General features: G+C 46.2%; 1 long non-coding RNA gene across 1 annotated transcript; it reads right to left on the bottom strand.

The window, feature by feature from the left end:
• Positions 1-15,446: 15,446 nt before the first annotated feature.
• Positions 15,447-17,356, bottom strand: LOC310844033. Its single transcript, XR_014563901.1, has 2 exons — positions 17,297-17,356; positions 15,447-15,704 (listed from the first exon to the last, which is right to left on the bottom strand). It is a non-coding gene; the product is annotated as an uncharacterized lncRNA (long non-coding RNA).
• Between the last annotated feature and the right edge of the window lie 6,495 nt (positions 17,357-23,851).

Raw genomic sequence — 23,851 nt, 5'->3', positions numbered from 1 at the left:
TGGCCATCCAACCTCTGCTTCAAAACCTCCAAGGAAGGAGAGTCGACCTTCTCCCAAGGGAGACCGTTCCACTGCCAAACAGCTCTTGCTGTCAGAACACATTTCTGAACATTTAATCAGAATCTCCTTTCTTGCAACATGAAGCCTTTGGATCGAGTCCTGCCCTCCAGAGCAGGAGAAAACAAGACTGTTCCCTCTTCCATGGGACAACCCTTGAGATATTTGAATATGGCTCTCATATCTCCTCTCAGTCTCCTCTTCTCCAGGCTTAACATACCCAGCTCCTTCAACCGCTCCTCATACGGCTTGCCTTCCAGACCCTTGATCATCCTGGTCTCCCTCCTCTGCACACCTTCCAGCTTGTCCACATCCTTCTTAAACTGTGGTGTCCAGAAGTGGACCCAGTGTTCCAGGTGTGGTCTGCCGAAGGCAGAAGAGAGCAGGACTATGACTTCCCTGGATCTGGACACTAGATTTCTGTGGAAGCAGACTAGAATAGCATTCCCTATTTTTGCTGCTGCACCACACTGTGGACTCATTTTGAGCTTGTGGTCCACCAAGACCCCTAGATCCTTTTCAAATGCACTGCTAGTAAGCCAGGTCTCCCCCATCCTATATTTGTGCATCTAGTTCTTCCTGCCTAAGTCCACAAGCTTACAATACATTTGTCCCTGTTGAAATTCATCTGGTTAGGTTGTGCCCAGTTCTCCAATCTGTTAATGTCATTTTCTCTATTTGTTTTAATATAATTTTTATTAAATTTTACACAGATTTTTCCAACACAACATCTCCAACACAACGTAACAAATCTTTGGCTGTCACAGCCTAGGACTTCCTTCAAACCCTTCCAATGGTTTTCTAAATTCCTTTCTGGTTACGCATTTTATTACTATGCTTATTGTTATAATAAGCTTACACCAGCCTTACACCAGCTAATCTTAGTCCTTTTCACAATAATTTGAACAGTCCACCTTACAAAACATCTTGCAACTCTACAAGTGACGTTATGTAATTACTATTGTCTTTCAAATACAATATAATTTTTTTCCAGTCTTACTTTATCAAACCTTTATTAGGCATTATGGAAATAAAACCTTAAAAGAGAAAATAACATATAAAAGCCTTGAAATATATATAAAAAAGCAGCAGTTTGCTAAATGCATATATATATATACATATAGAGTCAGTGGTTTTCCTTGTTATCCTGCTCCTTGGAGGACTGCTACCAAAAACTCGGCTACCCCCGCCGTTACCCTTTGGTCAACGTCGGATAGGTAGAAACCCACACATTCACCTTGCTGCGGTTCCAGACCACCCAAAAGAGGGGACAGCACGCGTTGACGGAGCGTACTGTACAATGGGCAATGAAGGAGAATATGCTCTACAGTGTCCGGGACATTCATAGAGCATCTGCAGAGTCTCTTGTTTCTAGGAATGTTTTGATATCTTCCCCTGACAAATGCTGAGGGAAAAACATTCAAACGGGCCAGCATAAAAGCCCTACGTTGGGCTGGGATTATTAGTTTAGTGACGTAATTGGCTCTGCTATCTAAGATATTTAATTCATAGAATATGGGGGAGCAAATTTTGTTTACAGCTGCCATAATATTTTGTCTCTCGACATCCTTTAGTCTAGTTAGGATATTATGGGAGATATATTGCTCACTAGAATTGTACAGGGGCTCCAGCTCGATGCCTAAAGATTCAATCTTTTTTTCGAGGTGCTGATACCATCTTGATTTATAGGAGTCTTTGAGCAAATCAGCGAGCAGACTTGATGGAGGGCAGCGAAAGTGGCAGCGTAACCAATACTTTATTGAGGTGGACCATGCCCAATATTCCATTGTGTGTATGCCTATTTCTGCACACATTGTTTCATATTTGATCATAGCTGGGAGTCCAAGAATACGTCTCAGAAAGCTAGAGTGAATCATTGTTATATGCTTGGACCCATAGCGGGATTCCATAGAATATCTGGGATTGCACTTTTGTTTGAAATATCTGATTTGCCGCAGGAATAAATTGATTACCTTTCTGATAATGAAAACGGGCAACTGCTGATGAGATGCACTTTGCCTGTTTTATGGCATTTGTGCGATGGGTTGCCCACCCTAAATTGCTCTGGAATAAGATTCCCAGATACCTATAGATTTTCACTTGTTGGATTTCTTGCCCTCTTATTTTCCATTTCTCTAATTTCCAACCATTCGAGAAGACCAAAATTTTTGTCTTCTCATAGTTTATAGAGAGTTTGTTACATTCGCAATAGAGGATCAGTGAAGATATAAGACGTTTCAGACCCAAGCTCGTTAAGGATAGTAGGACAGCATCGTCTGCGTATAGTAAGAGAGGAACTGGTTTCTGATTAAGTTTAGGGGCATGTGATTCTATTTTTTGAAGGTAATCTGGCAAGTCTGATAAAAATAAATTAAATAGAAAGGGGGCAAGAATACACCCTTGTTTTACCCCTTTCGAGATTGGGATGTCTGATGAAAGGTGACCTTTGATGTTAAGTTTGACTTGACAGGTATTGGAGGAGTGTAGATTTTGCATTAGAATCAATAGGCGCTGATCAATTTTTAATTCTGCGAGTTTCCTCCACAACTTTGGGCGGTCAATTGAGTCGAATGCACCACGAAAATCTACAAAAGCAGCGTATATCTTAGATTGCCTTTGGGATCTGTATTTTTCAACCAGATGCATAAGTATAAGACAGTGGTCTAGTGTGGAGCAACCTTTGGAGAAACCTATTTGTTCTTTCCCTGGTAAATTTAGATTTTTCATCCAGGTAAGGAGTTTAGATAAGAGGTGCTTAGCGTAGATTTTCCCTATCACTGATAGAAGGCTTATCGGTCTATAATTCCTTGGTTCTTTTGGGTCGCCATTTTTGAAGATTGGAATAATTATTGATCTTAGCCATATCTCAGGTATGATCCCATATTTATCTATAAGTGTAAACAGTTGGGCTAAGGGTTCTGCCCACCAATCGATATAGGTCTTAAATAATTCTATTGGTAGACCGTCTGGCCCAGGAGATTTCCCTGATTTGAAATTTTTAACTATCTCTCTAATTTCCTCTTCCTCTACCCTTGGCCACTCCTGGAGTTTAATAATTTTATTTTTGGTGGTTTCATTTCCTTTAAGTTCACTGTGTAGATTGTTAAATACAGATGTAAAGTATTGGAACCATTTGGATTCTGCAATTGGTGGTAGAGTTAGTTGGTTTTCGGCTTTCAATCCTCCATACACTAGGTTCCAGAACGCTTTGTTGTTTTTGCTCTGAATTGAGTCAAATAATTGTAGCCATTTTTGGGTTGCGTATTTCTGTTTCTTTTCGGCCAGAATGTAATGATATTTTCTTTTTTCATCAAGATAAGAGGGCTCTAGTTTAGTGCGATTATTTTTAAATGTTTGGCGCAGTTTTCTTTTTAGCTGGAAACATTCATCATCAAACCAAGGGCTAGCGGTATGTTTAAGTACCCAAACTTTAGGTGGAGTACTAAGCTCTACAAACATTTGAAAGATTTCATTATAAATTTTCGGAATATCACTGTAGAAATTAGTGATCTTTAAGTTGGATAATACTTGTTTTCTCAGGTTGGCTGTAAGTTTTTGCCCCACTGCTACACTCATTTCCTGGGACCATTTTAATTGGGTCATTTGTTTGTATTGAGAAGGTTCTATGGTATTGTACTTAGTTATTTTGGTTTCGTCCTTTAAGTTAATAGACAACGATAATGGCTGGTGGTCGCTTTCAGTGCGCGTTCCAATTTTGAAGTCCATGATCGAATTTATAATATTATAAGGGACAAGAATATAGTCGATGACACTGCATCCTCGGGGGGAGAAGTATGTAAACTCCCCGCTTCTATCGCCTTTTGTTGAACCATTCACAATCTGCAAATTAAAGTTGTTACATAATTCAAGTAGGCGTAAGCCTTCGTTGTTAACAACCCTGTCTCTGGAGAATCGTCCTATTTTCAGGGCATGTGCGATATCATTATCAGTATTCCAATTTAGTTTGCTACATAGTTGTTCATTGTTGGTTCCTACTCTGGCATTAAAATCACCTGCTATTATCAGTGAGGCATTTGGGTATTTATCGGTCAGATTTTCTATATAAGAGGTTAGTTGTGACCAGTTTTCACTGCTGCTGTTGTTTTTGGTTGGGGGGATATAGACATTTACAAGTAGCAAAGAATCTTTGTTTTGGGTTAAAAGTAGAGCTTGTGCAAGTGGTAAGCATTCTTCTAGTTGCTTGATTTCAAACCCTAAGTTGTCTTTGATCATACAACAGAGCCCTGCTTTCGGCCGGCCCTTCGTGTTTGTTTTCAATGCGGGTTTCGTATAGGAGGTGAAGCCATTGATTTTGATATCTCTAGTTGACCATGTTTCTTGTAGAAGTATTAATTCAAAGTCTTTAAAGAAGTTCATTAGGTCTGGGTCTCCGCCTTTGTTTCCCCACCCTGCGATATTCCAGGACAGCAAGCGTAGGGTCCGTTTTTGAGTTGGTGGCTGGTTGACAGCATTTAGTCATTCTAGTTCTGTTATTAAGTCTAGCGAGGGATTTTGTCTTGTGCAGATACAGCCGTTTGTCGCTGCTTTCGGTGGGGAACATAGTGGTGGATCTTTTAGATTCTTTTTTAAAGTGCGGGAAATTAAAATTTCCTCCCTTTCTTGATTTTCTTCCTTAACTGTTCCTTGTTCCTGAGAAATTTCTGTGGCTGGTGGGCTGTTATGGACAGTTGGACTGTTTTCAGTCTCTACTTCCATTTCTTTGGCCTCATTTGGTGTTGAGCTCAGTGCGTCAGGTCTGTTGGAGGTCATCTTTTGTTCGGCAATGTTAAGGTCCTTTGTAGTACTTAAAGTAGGGGTACCTATTTCGTTTGAAGCTAATATTTGATATCTCAGCCAGGAATTTGTGGTTTCATTACTGGAGTTTTTCCTTGCCATTTCATATTCTAAAGGCGGCTGGATTTGAAGCTCTGCGTCTATACATTTGAAAGTTCCGTTTGTAGCTCTCTTTTTGACTATGCATTTTGGGGGAAAAGCTGGTAAGTGTAAAGTTTGATTGTGTGTTGTTTCTACTGCATTTTGTTGACCCTGTTGGTGAATTTCGGTCAATCTGGCCTGGAGTTTCGTCAATTTACTGAGTATGTTTATTTGTTCTTTATCTGGTAGCTTGGTAAAGTTACTCAGCAGATCTTCTTCTTCTGGGACTGTCCAGTCTATTGTGTCAAGGGCGAGGTTGTTATTTGATGCTACAGTCACATGGTTTGGGAGCTTGGATTTTTCTTGCGTGATTTTCCGGGTAGCTGGCTGCGGTTTCTCCCATCTACTGGGTTCTTCCACGGGAGTAGGGCAGATGTCGGCTTCTGGTGGAATGGCCTTGTTCATCTTGTTCTGTCTTTTAGATGCAATCAATGGTCTGGGTGATATATCTTCAAAGTGTCGGCGCGGGATAATTCCTTTCTGGGCTAAATGAGCCTTTTCCCTTAAGAGTTTGGTTGGAATTCTATGGCTACCAAATCTTAGTAGTACTTTTTTGGAATATCCATCGTTAGTAAGCCTCTTGACTGCTTTTAAGTCAATGCTTCCACCCTCAAGGCTAAGGAGCAGATTTAGATGATGTCTGGCCCAGAAAGGTGACTCCCAATAAGGTAGAGGCCCTCTATATGGAAAGATGTGGAGAACAATCTCACATGGCCTCAGTATCAGGTTGATTGAGTGAGGGGGGCTTCCTCTGGTTTTTGGCTGGTTTTGAGGCATAAATTTGTATTTGTTCTGTTTATCTCCAGGGCTTGTTAAGGATGGCAAGAAGGGAGTGAGTTGCCTCCTTTCATCTGGGTTGTCCAGCTTCTTGGAGATGTTTTGTAATTGTTCAAAGATTTTTTGAACTGTTTGAGCAGTCAGTAGGCAGCATTCCTCTAGCAGCTCCACCTTTCTATCAATTAGTGCTTGTGCCTCTGTTATGGGAGTAGTAGCCTTGCCCTCATTTATTCCTAGGGATATCTCTTCAATTGTCTTTTCATGCGAAGAGTTGAGGAAGGTTTTGGGAGGAGATACGTGCTGCTTTTGAGGTAGCAGGTAATTATCTAGATTACTCTGTTTGAAACCAGAGGACTCTGTGTCAGTTTCTGTATCAAGACACCTGAGTCTTTTGGCTCTTCTCATTGCTAGATTCTTCTTAAGTCGATGAGATCAGACTTCTAAATAGAGTGATAAAGTGCTAAGGTTCTCAGGTCGCAATCTCGTTTAATTTTCATTCAGTCCTGGCTGGGCTGCTGCGAGGAGTTTAAAACTGGGGCCAATTATAGCACTCCTTTGAAGTACCCCCCCCTTCTTCCCAGTTTGTTAAAACAACTGAGATGTTTGGGGGTCCACGAAGTTAGAAGTAGTGGGAGAAATTTGTGGTTTTATAAATTTGTAGTTTTTAGGGTTAAAAGCCGATTAAAAGTCCTTAAGAATCCTTGGAATAAGTTTATCACAAGGAGTCGACGAGAAACTGGGAGGGAGTGCCTTAATGCCCAGAAGGGAATGTCTGAGAGCCTTCGTTAAAGCTTCATTAGCTTCTTTAAGTCCCGGCACCGAGGAGGATAAGATAAGATGTTCAAAAAGCACAGCGAAATGGTGAAAGGAAATAAAATCCAAAAGGGGAAGGAGAGCCAGCAACATTTAGTTAAAAGATCTCTTTGAGCTCCGATAAGAGCGTCTTACCTCGGCGCCATCTTGAAGCAAATCGCCTTTTTTCCAGTCCTTTTCAAAAGTCTGGTCCTGCTGGTTTCAAATTTCCCCTGTAAGTCTTGCCAGCTCAGCATAGTCCATAAATTTTATTTGCCACTCCTCTTTTGTTGGTATTTCTTCTTGCTTCCATCTTTGGGGTAGTAATATTCTTCCTGCACTAGTTGCATACAAAAAATTTTTTTTTTCCCAATTTTTTTTTTATTAATTTTCACAAAATTATAAACAAACAAACAAACATAAATCATAACTGTCAGAGTTGCCTCGAGGTCCCAGCTCACAGAGGACCAACGCTAGTCAGTAATAACGTATAAAAGTCTTTATTGAAGATTAGTTTCCTTTTCCAAACCGCAGCGTGCAACTCTACGTCTTAGAACTTAGACCGGCGAAGCTCCATCTGAGTCTCCGCCTCCTAGACACCAGTTTAAGACTCTAGCCTTACTCCACCTCTTCCGTTGTTCTTTCCTCCTCTGGGTCCTTCTGCCCCCTGGGGTTTCCTCCTTTCTGGACTCTTCTGACGCTGACCCCCCTGAGTCTTGCCCCTCCTTCCGGCGGGCTTTAGGACCTGGCTCCCTATCCGGGCTACCTGCTGTGCCGCTCGCCTGTACATTTGAACTTGGCGCGCACGCCCAGCCGGTAACCTTCCTCTTGACCGTTTCCCCGCTCTCCGATGGAGGCGTGGTCAATCCTGACTCATCTCTCGCTGGTGGTGAGAACACTGGTCCCGATTCCTGGGACTCCTCCCCCCACTGCGTTCTAGTGGGGAAGCTGGTCCTGATTTCCAACTGCTGCTCTGGGAGTCCCCGCTGGCCCCTTCCTTCTGGGGTTTCCCCCTTGGCACCCCCCTTGCCCTGGCCATCGGCACTCCCTTCTGTGAATCTTCCGATTCGCTGGAGAGGCTCGTGGAATCCCTCTGACCACTGTCACCGCCTACGCTCCCCTCGGATTCCTCCCCCTCGCTCTCCATTTCCTCCCTCTCCTGTGCCTCTGCTCCTGAGCCCCTGACAATAACCTTATTATAATTACACTTATTAACATTGTTAAGTGACTTCCTCGCTTCCCCTTGGTTGAATTTCCATGCATATCCTTTTAACTGCTTTCCAAATCATAATTCTTATAAACTTAACTTAGCCTATTTACATCCTTATATCTTATCAATTCAAAATTAAACATGTTCAGCATCACTTCACTTATATTAATTCCTAAGCCAATCTGTTTCCTGCAAGCTATTTCCAATTAATTTAACTTAACAAATTTAGCTAAATAATCATAAAATTGTGTCCATTCTTCCTGATACTCCTCCTTTTTCTGGTCGCAGACTCTTCCGGTCAGATCGGCTAGCTCTGAAAAACCCATCATCTTCATCTGCCATTCTTCCACCATTGGTAATTCTTGGGTTTTCCACTTTTTAGCTGATAAAATTCGAGTAGCAGTTGTGGTATACAAAAACAACTTAACATCTTTGTTGGGCAATTCCAAACCTGTTATTCCAAGAAGAAAGGCCTCTGGTTTCTTTATAAATGTATATTTCAACATTTTTTTCAGTTCATTTTAATCTTTTCCCAGAAGTCTTTCACCTTGGGGCAGGTCCACCACATGTGGTAAAAAGTTCCTTCCTTTTCTTTGCATTTCCAACATAGATGATCACAGTTATGATATATCTTTGCTAATTTAACAGGAGTCAAATACCATCTGTACATCGTTTTCATTATATTTTTCTTTAACACAGTACAGTGGTACCTCGGGTTAAGTACTTATTTCGTTCCGGAGGTCCGTTCTTAACCTGAAACTGTTCTTAACCTGAAGCACCACTTTAGCGAATGGGGCCTCCTGCTGCCGCTGCACCGCCAGAGCACGATTTCTGTTCTCTTCCTGAAGCAAAGTTCTTAACCCGAGTTCTTAACTATTTCTTGGTTAGCAGAGTCTGTAACCTGAAGCGTATGTAACCCGAGGTACCACTGTACATGCAGTGAACTTTACCCCTTTCTTCCACAGTCTTTCCCAATCCTCAAACATTGTATTGTGTCCTACGTCTCTTGCCCAATCTATCATCACAGATTTAACTTGTTCATCTTTTGTATGCCACTCCAACAATAACTTATACATTTTCGACAAATTTTTACCTTTATTATCCAACTACTCCATCTCCACCTTGGATTTTTCAGAAGCAAAACCGTTTTTCTTATCCATTTTATACAATTAATTTGGTGGTAATGTAACCAGTTTAACTTATCTTTAATTTGTTCAAATGGTTTAAATTTATATCCTTCTTCATCTTCCGACAATAAGTCAGAATATCTCAACCATTTGGTGTCCATATCTAACTTTTTCTGGGCCTTTGCCTCCATTGGTGAAAGCAATCTGGGTGTCTGACTTTCTAAAAGATCTTCATATTTTATCCAAACATTATACAATGATTTCCTAATTACATGATTTTTGAAAGCATTATGGGCCTTTAACTTATCATACCATAAATATGCATCCCAACCAAACACATTGTCAAAACCCTCCAAATCTAATAGATCTGTATCTTCTAGTTGCATCCACTCTTTAATCCAGCAGAATGCTGCTGCTTCAAAATAGATTTTTAGATCTGGCAGGGAAAATCCCCCTCTTTCTTTAGAGTCTGTGAGTAATTTATACTTAATTCTATGTTTCCTTCCCTTCCAGATAAATCCAGATAAACATTTTACATTGCCTATAATTGGTAGGGCTTGAAACAAAAAAAGCATCTTTGGCAACATAATAATAATAATAATAATAATAATAATAATAATAATAATAATAAATAATTTTATTTATATCCCGCCCTCCCCAGCCGAAGCCGGGCTCAGGGCAGCTAACAACAATAAAACAGTACAACAGTACAACACAACACTCTAAAATCATTCCTTATAAAATTAATTCAAATCAAACCAATGGCAACCATTGTGCCAGAGCTCCGCGAAGATTGCCAAAGGAGGGAGTCAGACTATGCCCTGGCCAAGGCCTGGTGGAACAGCTCTGTCTTGCAGGCCCTGTGGAAAGATGTCAAGTCCCGCAGGGCCCTAGTCTCTTGTGACAGAGTGTTCCACCAGATCGAAGCCACAGTCGAAAAAGCCCTGGCTCTAGTTGAGGCCAGCCTAACCTTTCTGTGGCCTGGGACCTTCAAGATGTTTTTATTTGAAGATCGTAAGTTTCTCTGTGGGACATACCAGGAGAGGCGGTCCCGTAGGTACGAGGGTCCTAGGCCGTATAGGGCTTTGAAGGTTAAAACCAGCACCTTAAACCTGATCTTGTACTCCACTGGGAGCCAGTGCAGCTGGTATAGCACCGGGTGAATGTGATCTCACAGCGAAGACCCCGTAAGGAGTCTCGCTGCAGCATTCTGCACCCGCTGGCGTTTCTAGGTCAGTCTCAAGGGCAGCCCCACGTAGAGCGAGTTACAATAATCCAGTCTGGAGGTGATCGTTGTGTGGATCACAGTGGCTAGGTCAGAGCGAGAGAGGTAAGGAGCTAACTGCTTAGCTTGGCGGAGATTGAAAAATGCCGCCTTTGTTATAGCTGCAATCTGCGACTCCATGGAAAGGGAGGTATCGAGGATTACACCCAAACTCTTAACGGACGGTGCTGGCACTAATTGCGCCCCCACAAGAGATGGGAGTTGCCCCCCCCAATCCCATCTCGTCCCGTCCCAGCCACAGGACCTCTGTCTTCGAAGGATTTAACTTCAACTGGCTCCCACGAAACCATCCAGCCACAGCTTCCAAACATCTGGTCAGTGTGTCTGGGCCTGAGTCAGGATGGCCGTCCATCAACAGATAGAGTTGGGTGTCATCGGCATACTGATGGCAACCCAGCCCAAAACTCCAGACAAGCTGGGCGAGGGGGCGCATAAAGATGTTAAAAAGCATCGGGGAGAGAATCGCACCCTGAGGCACTCCACACACCAAGGAGTGGCGCGATGACAATTCCCCCCCAAGCGCCACCCTCTGTCCCCGACCAGAGAGAAACGAGCGCAGCCATTGAAGGACTGCGCCCTGGATCCCCACTTCGGCAAGGCGGTGGTCCAGGAGTTCATAGAATCATAGAATCATAGAATCATAGAGTTGGAAGAGACCACAAGGGCCATCGAGTCCAACCCCCTGCCAAGCAGGAAACACCATCAGAGCACTCCTGACATATGGTTGTCAAGCCTCTGCTTAAAGACCTCCAAAGAAGGAGACTCCACCACACTCCTTGGCAGCAAATTCCACTGTCGAACAGCTCTTACTGTCAGGAGGTTCTTCCTAATGTTTAGGTGGAATCTTCTTTCTTGTAGTTTGGATCCATTGCTCCGTGTCCGTTTCTCTGGAGCAGCAGAAAACAACCTTTCTTCCTCCTCTATGTGACATCCTTTTATATATTTGAACATGGCTATCATATCACCCCTTAACCTCCTCTTCTCCAGGCTAAACATGCCCAGCTCCCTTAGCCGTTCCTCATAAGGCATCGTTTCCAGGCCTTTGACCATTTTGGTTGCCCTCCTCTGGACACGTTCCATTTTGTCAGTGTCCTTCTTGAACTGTGGTGCCCAGAACTGGACACAGTACTCCAGGTGAGGTCTGACCAGAGCAGAATACAGTGGCACCATTACTTCCCTTGATCTAGATGCTATACTCCTATTGATGCAGCCCAGAATTGCATTGGCTTTTTTAGCTGCCGCGTCACACTGTTGGCTCATGTCAAGTTTGTGGTCAACCAAGACTCCTAGATCCTTTTCACATGTACTGCTCTCAAGCCAGGTGTCACCCATCTTGTATTTGTGCCTCTCATTATTTTTTGCCCAAGTGCAATACTTTACATTTCTCCCTATTAAAATTCATCTTGTTTGTTTTGGCCCAGTTCTCTAATCTGTCAAGGTCGTTTTGAAGTGTGATCCTGTCCTCTGGGGTGTTACCCACCCTCCCATGGTCGTGATCGACCATGTTGAAAGCTGCTGACAGATCTAGAAGAATCAGCAGCCCCGACCCGCCTCGATCCAGCTGTCTACGAAGATCATCTGTTAGGGCAACCAGAGCCGTCTCGGTCCCATGACCCATGCGGAAGACAGACTGGAATGGATCCAGAGCCGATGTTTCATCCAGAAACCTGCCAAGCTGTTCAGCAACCGCTCTCTCAATCACCTTACCCAGGAACGGAAGATTCAAAACCAGGTGGTAATTGGATAGATCTAAAGGATCTAATGATGTTTTCTTTAAGAGCGGGCGCACCACTGCCTCCTTCAGTTCCTCTGGAAATGCCCTGGTGCCAAGGGACAAATTGATGATATCCCCCAGGAGGGCCCGCACCTCGTCTGGGCACGCTCTAATCAGCCAAGACGGGCACGGGTCGAGAGGACAGGTGGGCTTTCGAGCTTGGAGGAGTCTGTCTACATTGGCTGGGGATATCCGGTCGAAGTGGTCCAATACTGGACCCGAGGACCATCGAGGGGCCTCCAGTTCCTTTATTGTAGCCAAATTGGCAGGGAGCAACAAGACCTTCTCCACAAAAAAGCTCGCAAATGCCTCACAGCTGTGTGTCAAATTGTTATTTAAATTTGTCTGTCCCTCAGAAAAATAAAAACAACTAAAAACACATAGAATTTCCCTTTACTTATTTTCTTTTAAGGTCCCGCAAGGCTTGGCAGAATCTTGGCGGAACATATTCATCTTAATCGCTGAAATCCGGCCCATTAATGACAGTTTTAAATTTGACCTTATCTCCAAATCTCTCTTGATTTCATTCCATAATTTCTCATAATTGTCTTCATATAAGTTCAAATTTTCCCCAGACAGATTCACCCCCAAGTATTTAACTTTTTTCACAATATCTAGGCCCGTCTTTTCTTGTAATAATTTTCTTTCCTCATTATCCAGATTTTTCTCTAATACTTTGGTATTGCTCTTGTTTAATTTAAATCCTGCTACCAGACCAAACTCTTGTATCAGCTCCAGTGCTTTAACTGCACTGGAGTCTGGATCTTGTAATGTCAATACTAGGTCATCCGCAAAGGCTTTTAATTTGTATTCCTTGGATCCTACTGTAATACCTTTAATTTGTTCATCTTTTCTAATCATACTTAGCAAGACCTCAAGAACTGAAATAAACAGCAGAGGGGAAAGTGGGCACCCTTGCCTGGTTCCCTTCTCAATTCTAATTTCCTCCGAAACCACATTATTTACATTAATTTTAGCTTTTTGTTCCTGATAGATCCCTTTAATACCATTTAAAAATCTTGGCCCACCCCCATACTCTCAAAATTATATAACATAAACTCCAAGATATATTGTCAAAGTCCTTCTCTGCATCAGTAAACATTCACATTGCTTTACAACTCTTTCTTGCTTCCAGCTTTTCCAGGATATCCAACACATTTGTAACGTTGTCTTTCATATGTCTTCCAGACAGAAATCCTGCCAAGTCCTTGTGGATATACTTAGATAAAACCTTCTTTAGCCTGTTAGTCATTATATTTGCAAAAAAATTATAATCCACATTGAGTAGGGAGATTGGTCTATAGTTTTTAACATTGGATCTATCTTGACCCTGTTTAGGAATCAGAGTGATATAAGCTTCCTTCCAGGTTTCAGATGCTTTGCCCCCTCGTAAAATCAAATTAGATACTTCTACCAGGGGTTGAAAAAGCCAATCTTTCAATGTCTTGTAATATTTCGCTGATAGACCATCAGGTCCCCAGCTTCCGGGTTAGCGCCATCGGCAATGGCAGAATTCCTCTGACTGAGAGGAATTTGCTTCATGAAAATTTGGGTCTGGCTGCCACGGCGAAGGCGGAGACCCACTATAAATCACAGACGGGTGAAGCCTGTGAACATGGGATTCGGCTGGCACCTTCTTCGCCTCCCCTACTCGCAGGGAAACCCTGTTTCGGGGATCCGGAGCGACGCAGGGTGAGTGGCGCGGTGCTTCGAACCGACTGCTTTCTTCATGGAGCGAAGCCGCACAGCTGTTGCTGGAGAGCGCTGACTTTTTTCTGTGGACAATTAGATTTTAAAGCAACTACCCGTGAGTAGAGTGAAGAATTGGATTTTTAAAACATCTTAATTTGGCATCGAACGGGGGAGGTTCAAAACAGGAAGTCCGCCTTCCCCTTTTGTAAATAGACTGAAGCAAAGAGGCTGCAAGCTAAAGTCTTGGAAAGCCTATTCTAAAGGACTAAATTTCCATCAGTAAAAAACATCTAACCCCCCCCCCCCTTGGAAGCAGGAGAAGAGGGGGGAAGTGTTGGATCGTACTTGCCTGCAGGAGAGAGTGAAGGAAGTTAGAACACTACCGCTCCGAACCTGGAAACGGGCTGCCATTAAGATTAACGTGCTTTGAAATGTTTATTCACTGCAAATAGAACGTATCATTACTGATTTGACTTCTTCATCTTTTAAATGCCATTCCAATAGACGGTCCGGTGCACGTCCTGGGGGCAGGGCATGCCACTTGCAGGAGCATAGTGCCCAGCACAGGCCCGGGAGGGGGCAGCCGAGATGGCCCCCTACTGGGATGCAACTGCCGGGGGCGATGCACTCCCCCCACACTCCTCTTCCTCCGCCATTGCCTACGTGCCTCGCTAAAGTCTCCAAACTTCCTGCTCTGATCTTTTTTAAAGTTGACCTCCTTAAGCAATGTTTTATTGAAGAGAATTGTTTAAGAGAATTGTTTTGTTCACTTTGCTGCACTAAATGTCCTCTGTATACTTAAGCTTCCTTTGTAATTTCAAAATATTGCTTTGAGTTTGGGGTGGGTGGCTTAGCCAGTAGGATGCTGGAGTGAGTCCCTTCTCATTCCTGGACCAAGCGAGGGTTGAAATCCTTTGCTGAAGGAGCCAGGCACCTTTCTGGGCCAGCAAATGGCCTGAGGACGCAAGGAAGGCACTTGCTCTGTGCCCGAGGACACCTGGCTGGCAGTCAGAAGGACAAAAGCCACAGGGGGAGCGGCTGCTTCCAAGCCTGGGACTGGGGCAGAACCTTGCCTCTTCTTTGTCTGGGAGACAGGGATTTCCATCCCGGATCACAAACCCCAAAAAGACATTATTGGATGGCCGCAGATCATGCTCTTTCAATACCCTCGGAAGCTTAGGGGAGACCTGCCCCTTTTCCCCCATAGACCTCCGTCTGGGTCCCCCAAAAGGTGACTTGCCAGCTTCGCTGCCCCCAAGGCGTTTTACTTTGGATCTGTTTGTTTGATGTTTCAATGAAGGTGGTAAACTCCTTTGATGTTATTTTGGGTGTGAAATATGTTGGCGGGAGTGTTTATTGGGTTGATTTTGTTTTGTTTATGTGTTTTGTGGTTTTATATCGTAACTGCATACTGTGAACCCCCAAATTTAATAAGCAAATAAATGGATAAAACAAAATGAATTCCCCCCTCTCCCTGCCGATTCGGAGGCAGCTCCGTCCCTGACACCCATCTGGAAAGAGGCAGGGAGGGGCATTGCGGGGGGAGAGTGGCCCTTGGGGGGTCTCCCTGGGTGGCCCATGTTGGTACCCCCACCCCTTATTCAGAGGGATGGAATCCCCAGAGGGGAAGGGTCCGCAACACCCTCTGAGTCTCTCACCCCCAATTTCTCTAGAGTAGGAAGAAGAGTGAGGGCAACAGACCAGAACTGGGTGAGGAGATGACCATTGAGATGGGGGGGCCCTTGGGACATGGGGGGGATCAGTCAGCCATGAGCATTGAGGACACAGGAAACCAGGTCATATTGCAGAGGGAGGATTTATTAGAGGGTCAAGCGTCACATGGGGGCAAGATGGGGCGGACCCCACCCCACCCCACCCGGTGGGTAGTGAGATCAGTAGGAGCTGGTCACTACTCCCTGGGGGTGTCTTAATGGGACCGGCGGGCCAGCGCATGAGCCATCACCCCAACCAGCTTGTGGAAGGCATAGCGGCAAGCAGGGGTGAATTTCTGTCTAAGGGGGGTACCTGGATGATGATGAGGATGTTGCCCAGGAGCTGTAAGAGAAAAGAGAAGGTGACTCCTTCTGCCAAGGAGCCCATGTGTGGGTCACCCTCTCCCCACAACAGATCCCAGAACGCATTCAACAGATTGAGGCTGAATCCTGACAAGATAGAAGCACTGTTTAGGGTGGACTGGGGGCAAGCGGGTATGGGGAACTCCCTGATCCTGAATGGGGTAACTGTGCCCCTGAAGGACCAGGTGCACACCCTGGGAGTAATTTTGGACTCACAGCTGTCCATAGAAGTGCAGGTCAATTCTGTGTCAGGGCAGCTGTCTACCAGCTCCATCTGGTATGCAGGATGAGGCCCTCCCTGCCTACTGTAGGAGTGCAAATATCCAGAGTGTGGGGGTCAGGTGGGATTACTATGAGGAATTATAAAATATGCATCAAGCCGTTGTGTCCACGATGAATGCATTGTGTTGACTGGGCTTGATTCATTGACAATAATTTCTGACCAAATCCCACAACCCTCTGGACCTCTGGCCATTTCCTCTACTGCCCATTTCTCTTGCTTGTCAAGTCACCTACACAGCCCAGTTGCTTTGCCAGGCAGGCATCCTGGGCCATCAAAGACAGTGGGCAGTTTCTTTGAAGTAGCTTTTCTGATATGTTAATCTTAGGGCCAGGAAAGAGGTCTCACATAAAGGTGAGAATGATCGCTGTCCTCCTGGCCATCCTTCTTATCATGTGTACTGATTGTTTATGACCTCTGGGGTTGCTGAATGCACTCCTTTGTAGTTTTCATTCATTTACCCCAAAAATATGCACGCTTAACTAGTGTCTGCAGTTTAACTTTGTCCCCATATTGTCCCCACGTAGGTTTGTTGAAATGCTCAGAAGAAATCTGATTGGTTCTTATGTAAAAAGTTCTTTTGTGAATAAAATGACCTGGTGCAGGGGCTGGAGGCACACACAGAGAGAGAGATTATTATAAGCACCCTTCCCAGAGTCCTGCTGGTGTGTATTCTTATTAATCAGAGTTTAATCCTTCCTTTACTTTGGGAACGCCTCAGTGGACTGTCTGGCCAGAGTGGTCCATGCTCTGGTTATCTCCCGCTTGGACTACTGAAATGCCCCCCATGTGGGGCTACTTTTGAAGGTGACTTGGAAACTGCAACTAATCCAGAATGCGGCAGCTAGACTGGTGACTGGAAGCGGCCGCTAAGACCACTGAGCACAATTCAAAGTTTTGGTGTTGACATTGAAAGCCCTAAAAGGCCTCAGCCCTGTATACCCAAAGGATATACCCATTGTTCAGCCCAGACTCTGAGGTCCAGCTCCCTTTTGGCGGTTCCCTCACTGTGAGAGGTGAGGTTACAGGGAACCAGGCAGAGGGCCTTCTCAGTTGTGGCGCCCGCCCTGTGGAATGCCCTCCCACCAGATGTCAAGGAAATAAACAACTAACTGAAATCTGAAGGAAACCATGTATCAGGAAATTTTTAATGTCTAATGTTTTACCATGTTTTATGTCCTGTAAACCACCCAGAGTGACACACACAAACACACAAAAACACACACACCACACACACGGCACCCCCAGTCCCCCCTGCCAGGCAGCCCCTTGGGGTGGGGGAGCAGCCTCACCCTGAAGTTGAGGGGGTCCATGTGGAGCTTGTCGCAGAGCAGTTCACGCAGCTCAGAAAAGCCTCCTTGACCCCGTGCAAAGAGGGCTGGAGAGGATCCTAATGAGAGGTCAGGGCTGGAGAGGTTCCCGAAGATAGCAAAGAGCCTCTGGCACCAGGGGTAGACCACCAGCAGGCTGCAGAGAAGGAACGAAGGAAGGAAGGAAAAAGGGAGAGGCATGGATGGTTATTCTCCAGGTGGAAAGAGGAGCTCCTACCCAACCTGTCTAGAGAGGCAACCACCCCTGGACTTACTCACCAAGGGAATCCCCACCCAAGGCTCGCTGTGGGCTGTGAGCTTCTCTCGGCTGCTGGAGAAAACCTTCTGGGCTGATCTGGAGCTTCTTCCAGGGCTGGAGGCTTTTATGCCCTGGGCCAAAGCTCCTCCTCCAGGATTTAAAGAAGCTTCCTTGTTTCTGATTTGATCAAAGAATGTCATGCTTTTCCGTAAGACATCCCTGTTTTCCTCTGAGAAATCCTGGAGGGTATGGAGTAATGCCACGCCTGTGCCAAGGAGACAAGCAAGTATAAAGGCTTTAGAAGACATCTGAAAGCAGCGTCTCCACCCCCATCGCTCAGCCCAGACACTGAGGTCTTCCTTCTCCGGTGCTTCAGCTACAGTGTACCAGGCAAAGGGCCTTCTTGGCAGTGGCTCCCTCCCTGTGGAAAGACATCAGATGTCAACCTGGGTGGCCTGAAAGACGGACTAGGCAGATTCATGGAGGAGAAGCTATAATGGCTCCTAGTCTGGCTGGCTCTGCTCTCCCTCCACCATCAGAGGCAGCGATGCTTCTGAATCCCATGTGTGTATTTGCCCAGACCGATTCAGGTGCCCTTTCAAGGGGCGCAGAATCATCTTTCTCCTGAGAAACGCCTGCCTGTGGCCTGAACTTTTCTGGTTGCATGACTTTAGGTCACTTTAGAAGTCTTCAATGCTTTCGTCATTCCTGACCCCTTTTGTACACCTGTTCTGCTTCAAAACCCATATCCTGAGCCAAGCTCTTGCTCAGGGATGGGGAACCTGAGGTCTTCCGAAATGTGGTCTGACTCTGCTTCCCATTGGCAGGCAGTGGGCTCCCAATCCCTGCCCTTGTTTAACCTCCCGGTCTTCCTACCCCTGCCGCTTCCAACTCTCCATCTGCTGTTCTCTCCCCACGCTGTCAAACCTGAATGTGAGCTCCCTGGGGCAGAGTCCTGTCCTACATTCCAAGGGCCCCTACTTGATAAATGGTGAAATAATAATCATCATCTGAAAGTGCACTTAATTATCCTCAATGGGCTCAATTATCCTGAAGTGAATGCAACTCTCTTGCAATGCTTTCTTGGGCCCTGATACAGATCAGGGCATGTGGCCAGGATTGCCCAGGGCCACCCCTGTCATTGGGAGTGAGGTGGCTGCTTCAGGGGCAGATGCTGGGCTGGAGGACACAGTGGTGAGGCATCGTAGGACAAACACAGCCTGCCACCCTCCTGCACCTGAAGGCAGCAAGCCAGCTTGGGGGTGGCAGGCTGTGTTTGTCCTACGATGCCTCACCACTGTGTCCTCCAGCCCAGCATCTGCCCCTGAAGCAGCCACCTCACTCCCAATGACAGAGGTGGCCCTGGGCAATCCTGGCCACATGCCCTGATCTGTGCCAGGGCCCAAGAAAGCATGGCAAAGAGAGTTGCATTCGCTTCAGGATAATTGAGCACATTGAGGATAATTAAGTGCACTTACAGATGATGATTATTATTTCACCATTTATCATTTGGAATGTAGGACAGGACTCTGTCCCAGGGAACTTTCAGATTATTACTATTATTATTATTTCACCATGTATCAATTGAGGGCCCTTGGAATGTAGGACAGGACTCTGCCCCAGGGAGCTCACATTCAGGTTTGACAGCGTGGGGAGAGAACAGCAGAGGGAGAGTTGGAAGCGGCAGGGGTAGGAAGACAGGGAGGTTCAACAAGGGCAAGGATTGGGAGCCCACTGCCTGCCAATTGGAAGCAGAGTCAGACCACATCCAGAAGACCTCAAGTTCCCCATCCCTGAGCAAGAGCTTCGCTCAGAATATGGGCTTTGAAGCAGAAGAGATGTAGAAAAGGGGGCAGGAGTGCAGAAAGAATTGAAGACTTCTAAAGTGACCCAAAGTCATACAACCAGAAAAGTTAAGGTCCCAGGCAGGTGTTTCTCAGGAGAAAGATGATTCTGCGCCCCTTGAAATGCCACCTGAATCAGTCTGGGCAAATACACACATGGGATCCAGAAGCATCGCTGCCTCTGATGGTGGAGAGAGAGCAGAGACAGCCAGACTAGGAGCCATTGATAGCCTCTCCTCCATGAGTCTGGGTAATTCATGAGTCATGAGCAATGGGGTGGAGACGCTCCTTTGGGACTTCCCTATCCAGGGCTGCCTTCAAGTGTCTTTTAAAAGTTGTATAGTTGCTTGTCTCCTTGGCTCGGGGGTGGCATTACTCTTGGGATACTGCCAGGGAAACGGGGGCATCAGGCAGGCCCCCAGCTTACTCCGGATGATCACCGGTTTTCTGTGGAACAGCTTCAGTCCACCAGCGACACAAGCCTCAGATATGCTTAGAGACCCATGCACGCTCTTTCAGCAGAGTGTGTAAATTATCACACAGCAGATGTGGCAGACAGAGGAATATTTAAGCATTATTTACAGCATTTATTCAGCATCGTTCAGGAACACAGGAAAACATGTCTGCATCCCTTCGTCTCCGGCAAAACAGCCGTAACACAAAAGCAACATACAAAGGGTTGCATTCAGATTTCAGTTTGTTGTTTATTTCCTTGACCCCTCATGGAAGGGCATTCCACAGGGCAGGGGCCACTACCAAGAAGGCCCTCTGCCTGGTTCCCTGTAACCTCACCTCTCACAGTGATAGATAGGTAGCCGTGTTGGTCTGCCATAGTCAAAACAAAATAAAAAAATTCCTTCCAGTAGCACCTTAAAGACCAACTAAGTTAGTTCTAGGTATGAGCTTTCGTGTGCATGCACACTTCTTCAGATACACTGAAACAGAAGTCACCAGACCCTTCTAATGAAGGGTCTGGTGACTAGAAGGGTCTGGTGACAAGAAGGGTCTGGTGACTAGAAGGGTCTGGTGACTTCTGTTTCAGTGTATCTGAAGAAGTGTGCATGCACACGAAAGCTCATACCTGGAACTAACTTAGTTGGTCTTTAAGGTGCTACTGGAAGGAATTTTTTTATTTTGCTCTCACAGTGAGGGAAACACCAGAAGGCCTTGGGAGCTGGACCTCAGGGTCTGGGCTAAATGATGGGGGTGGAGATGCTCCTTCAGGTGTACTCAACCGAGGCCGTTTAGGGCTTGAAAGGTCAGCACCAACACTTTGAATTGTGGAGCTGATATAACAGCTGCCCTGGACACAGAATTGACCTATACCTCCATGGACAGCTGTGAGTCCAAAATTACTCCCAGGCTGCGCACCTGGTCCTTCAGGGGTACAGTTACCCCGTTCAGGACTAGGGTGTCTGTTCAGGACTAGGGGGGGACAGCCTATGTCCCCCAAATCAGTACTTCTTTCTTGTCAGAATTCAAGCTCAATCTGTTGAATGCATTGTGGGATCTGTTGTGGGGAGAGAAGAAGAGAAGAAGAAGAGTTTGGATTTGATATCCCACCTTTCACTCCCTTTCAGAAGTCTCAAAGCAGCTAACATTCTCCTTTCCCTTCCTCCCCCACAACAAACACTCTGTGAGGTGAGTGGGGCTGAGAGACTTCAGAGAAGTGTGACTGGCCCAAGGTCACCCAGCAGCTGCATGTGGAGGAGCGGAGACGCGAACCCGGTTCCCCAGATTACGAGACTACCGCTCTTAACCACTACACCACACTGGCTGTGTGGGTGACCCACACATGAAAGGACTTTACCAACTTCATTGAAACATCAAACAAACAGATCCAAAGTAAAACGGCAGGGGGGCAAGTTGCCTTTTGCGGGTCCCAGGGGAGATCAATGGGGGAAAGGGGCAGGTCTCCCCTAATATTCCGAGGGTATCGAAAGGGAATGAAAGGGCATGATCTGCGGCTGTCCGTTAATTTATTTTGGGGGGTTTGTGAGCCGGGATGGAAATCCATTTTCTCAGACGAAGAAGAGGCGAGGTTCTCACCCCGTCCCAGGCTTGGAAGCAGCCGCTCCCCCTGTGGCTTTTGTCCTTCTGACTGCCAGCCAGGTGTCCTCGGGCGCAGAGCAAGCGCCTTCTTTGCGCCCTCAGGCCATTTGCTGGCCCAGAAAGCTGCCTGGCTCCTTCAGCAAAGGATTTCAACCCTCGCTGGGTCCAGGAATGAGAAGGGACTCACTCCAGCATCCTACTGGCTAAGCCACCCACCCCAAACTCAAAACAATATTTCAGAATAAGATATTACATTCACAGCAGCAGAAGATGACCTTTTCATGGCCCTTGGGCACAGTGGCTACCAGGCTCCTTTAAGCCAGCCCATGGCACACTGTCAAATGCCACATGGGGGGAAAGCGGGACCCCATCTTCTGGGGCCATACTCCTGTGAGAATCACATGACCCACACAAGGTCCCTGGCCCCCCAATGTGCTTTTTCGAGGGGAAATCGCATTCCTACATCGCCTGAGAGCAGGGGGGCCCAAATGACTGCCAAGCTCACGCAGGGAAAAATCAGATGTCCCGTTTGTTCTGGCACAGTTGAGGGGATATGCTCTGAGCCACTGAGTGCCTGTGACTGGGGGAGGGGAGAGCAAAGCACGTGGAGGGGGGCTGGGGGCTGGGGGCTGGGGGGCATTCATTGGACATCTGGTTGGCCAGTGGGAGCAATGGGAGCCCAGCTCTCCTCATTTGTTTATTTCCTTCATTCATAGGTATTTATAAAAACATTTCATATTCATTTATAAAAATATTTGTACACCACTGTGTCATACAAAACTATATCCAAGAGATTTACCTCAGTAAATACATAATACCTGTTTAACCTTTGAAAAAGTGAACAGACATCGATTAACCATTTGCAAAAGGATGCGTTCTTAATTGCCTGCACAGTCCGGGAGGAATAGAAATGTTTTCAGCAGGCAACTAAAGCTTTCCATAGAAGGCGCCCCCTGAATCTCCCATGGCAGAGAGTTCCACTGGCGTGAGGACACGAAATGTTAGTTTCTCTCTGTTGTCAAACGAGTCTCGCCAACAACCAGTGATGCTCCTGCAGATTGAGTTATGCTCCTTTAATTCCAATGCTCGCTTGGCGAAAGTATATTTTTGCTGTGTCAGAATCGCTGCTGCTTGGGTGATCTGCAGCAGAGTCATTCTCACCTCCTCCTGAGCAACAGGTCGGCCTCTTGCAGCCGGAGCTATCAGGGGGAGCCAGGCCTGACTCACCAGGAGGCTGGGCTGATATGTAAAGTCATCCCTGCATATGGAGCTCATGCAGGAAGCTGGGGGGGTGGGAGAGCCCATGGGTAGTGAAGAGAAGGGGCTGCAGGATCAGGACCCCAAGCAGGGACCGTGCACCACAGCCTTCCAGAAAGGGATGCCTGAGCAGCTCCTGTTCCAGCCCTGCGAAGAAAGCAAGGGGAGCTCTGAGTGGAGAGAAGAGGCAGCTACAAGGCGCCATGATAGTCCTTCTTCTTCATCATCATCATCATCAAAATTTGTAGGCCGCCTTATACCCGCAGGTCTCAGGCAGTTCACAGGATAAAATCACAATGTTAAAATACGAAATGCACATTGAAAACAGAAGCAGCCCAATATGTGCCATGGACTTGGGGAGTGTTGAAGGACAGGAAGCTGTTGTCGGGTGCAGGATGAAGGGCCAAGGAGACTTGCACTCGAACCCCTGCCCAAAAGCTCGCCTCTGTTTGTCCTGCCCCCCCTCCCAGGGTCTTTGTGGTGATTCAATGGGACAAGAAGACCCATATCCCAAACTCCTTCGCTGATTACTAGGACACAGCCAGGATCGATAAACGGGAGGCTACTCTGAGTTCTAAGCATGACATTCAAGGCAGGACCTCCAAGCATCCCTCTTTCCCAGTTTCTGATTTGATCCCGGAATGTCCCACTTTCCCTTAGGATATCCCTGTTTTCATCGGGGAAATGGTGGAGGGTATGGAGTCATGCAACCCCTGAGCCAAGGAAATAAGTAACTATACGACCTTTAGAAGACATCTGAAGGCAGCCCTGGAAAGGGAAGCTTGTGAATGTTTTATTGTGTTTTTGTATATGTTGGAAGCCGCCGAGAGTGGCTGCGGCAACCCAGTCAGATGGGCAGGGCATGAATTATATTCTCTTAGGGAATAGGATGTCCCTATTTCCACCAGACGGAGAGGGATGTCAGGGCAGCCGGCACTTTGATGCAACAGCCACGTGGCATCCATTAAGAGGGACCGCTGCCCAGTCGACTGTTTCAGCCCACTCCCCAGCCTGGTGCCAACGCCACGCAGCCCACAGTGTTTGCGCAACACACAAGTTACGACAGCCGTCCTTGGACTGAGGCCCACGTGCCGAGTTACTAGCAGAGCAGGTTGGCTTTGCAAG

This window comes from Podarcis gaigeae, assembly GCF_964106915.1.
Source record: "Podarcis gaigeae genome assembly, chromosome: 4".
Classification (NCBI taxonomy): domain Eukaryota; kingdom Metazoa; phylum Chordata; class Lepidosauria; order Squamata; family Lacertidae; genus Podarcis; species Podarcis gaigeae.
Note: the sequence above shows the minus strand (reverse complement) of the source record. Positions and strands in the feature narration are given on the sequence as shown.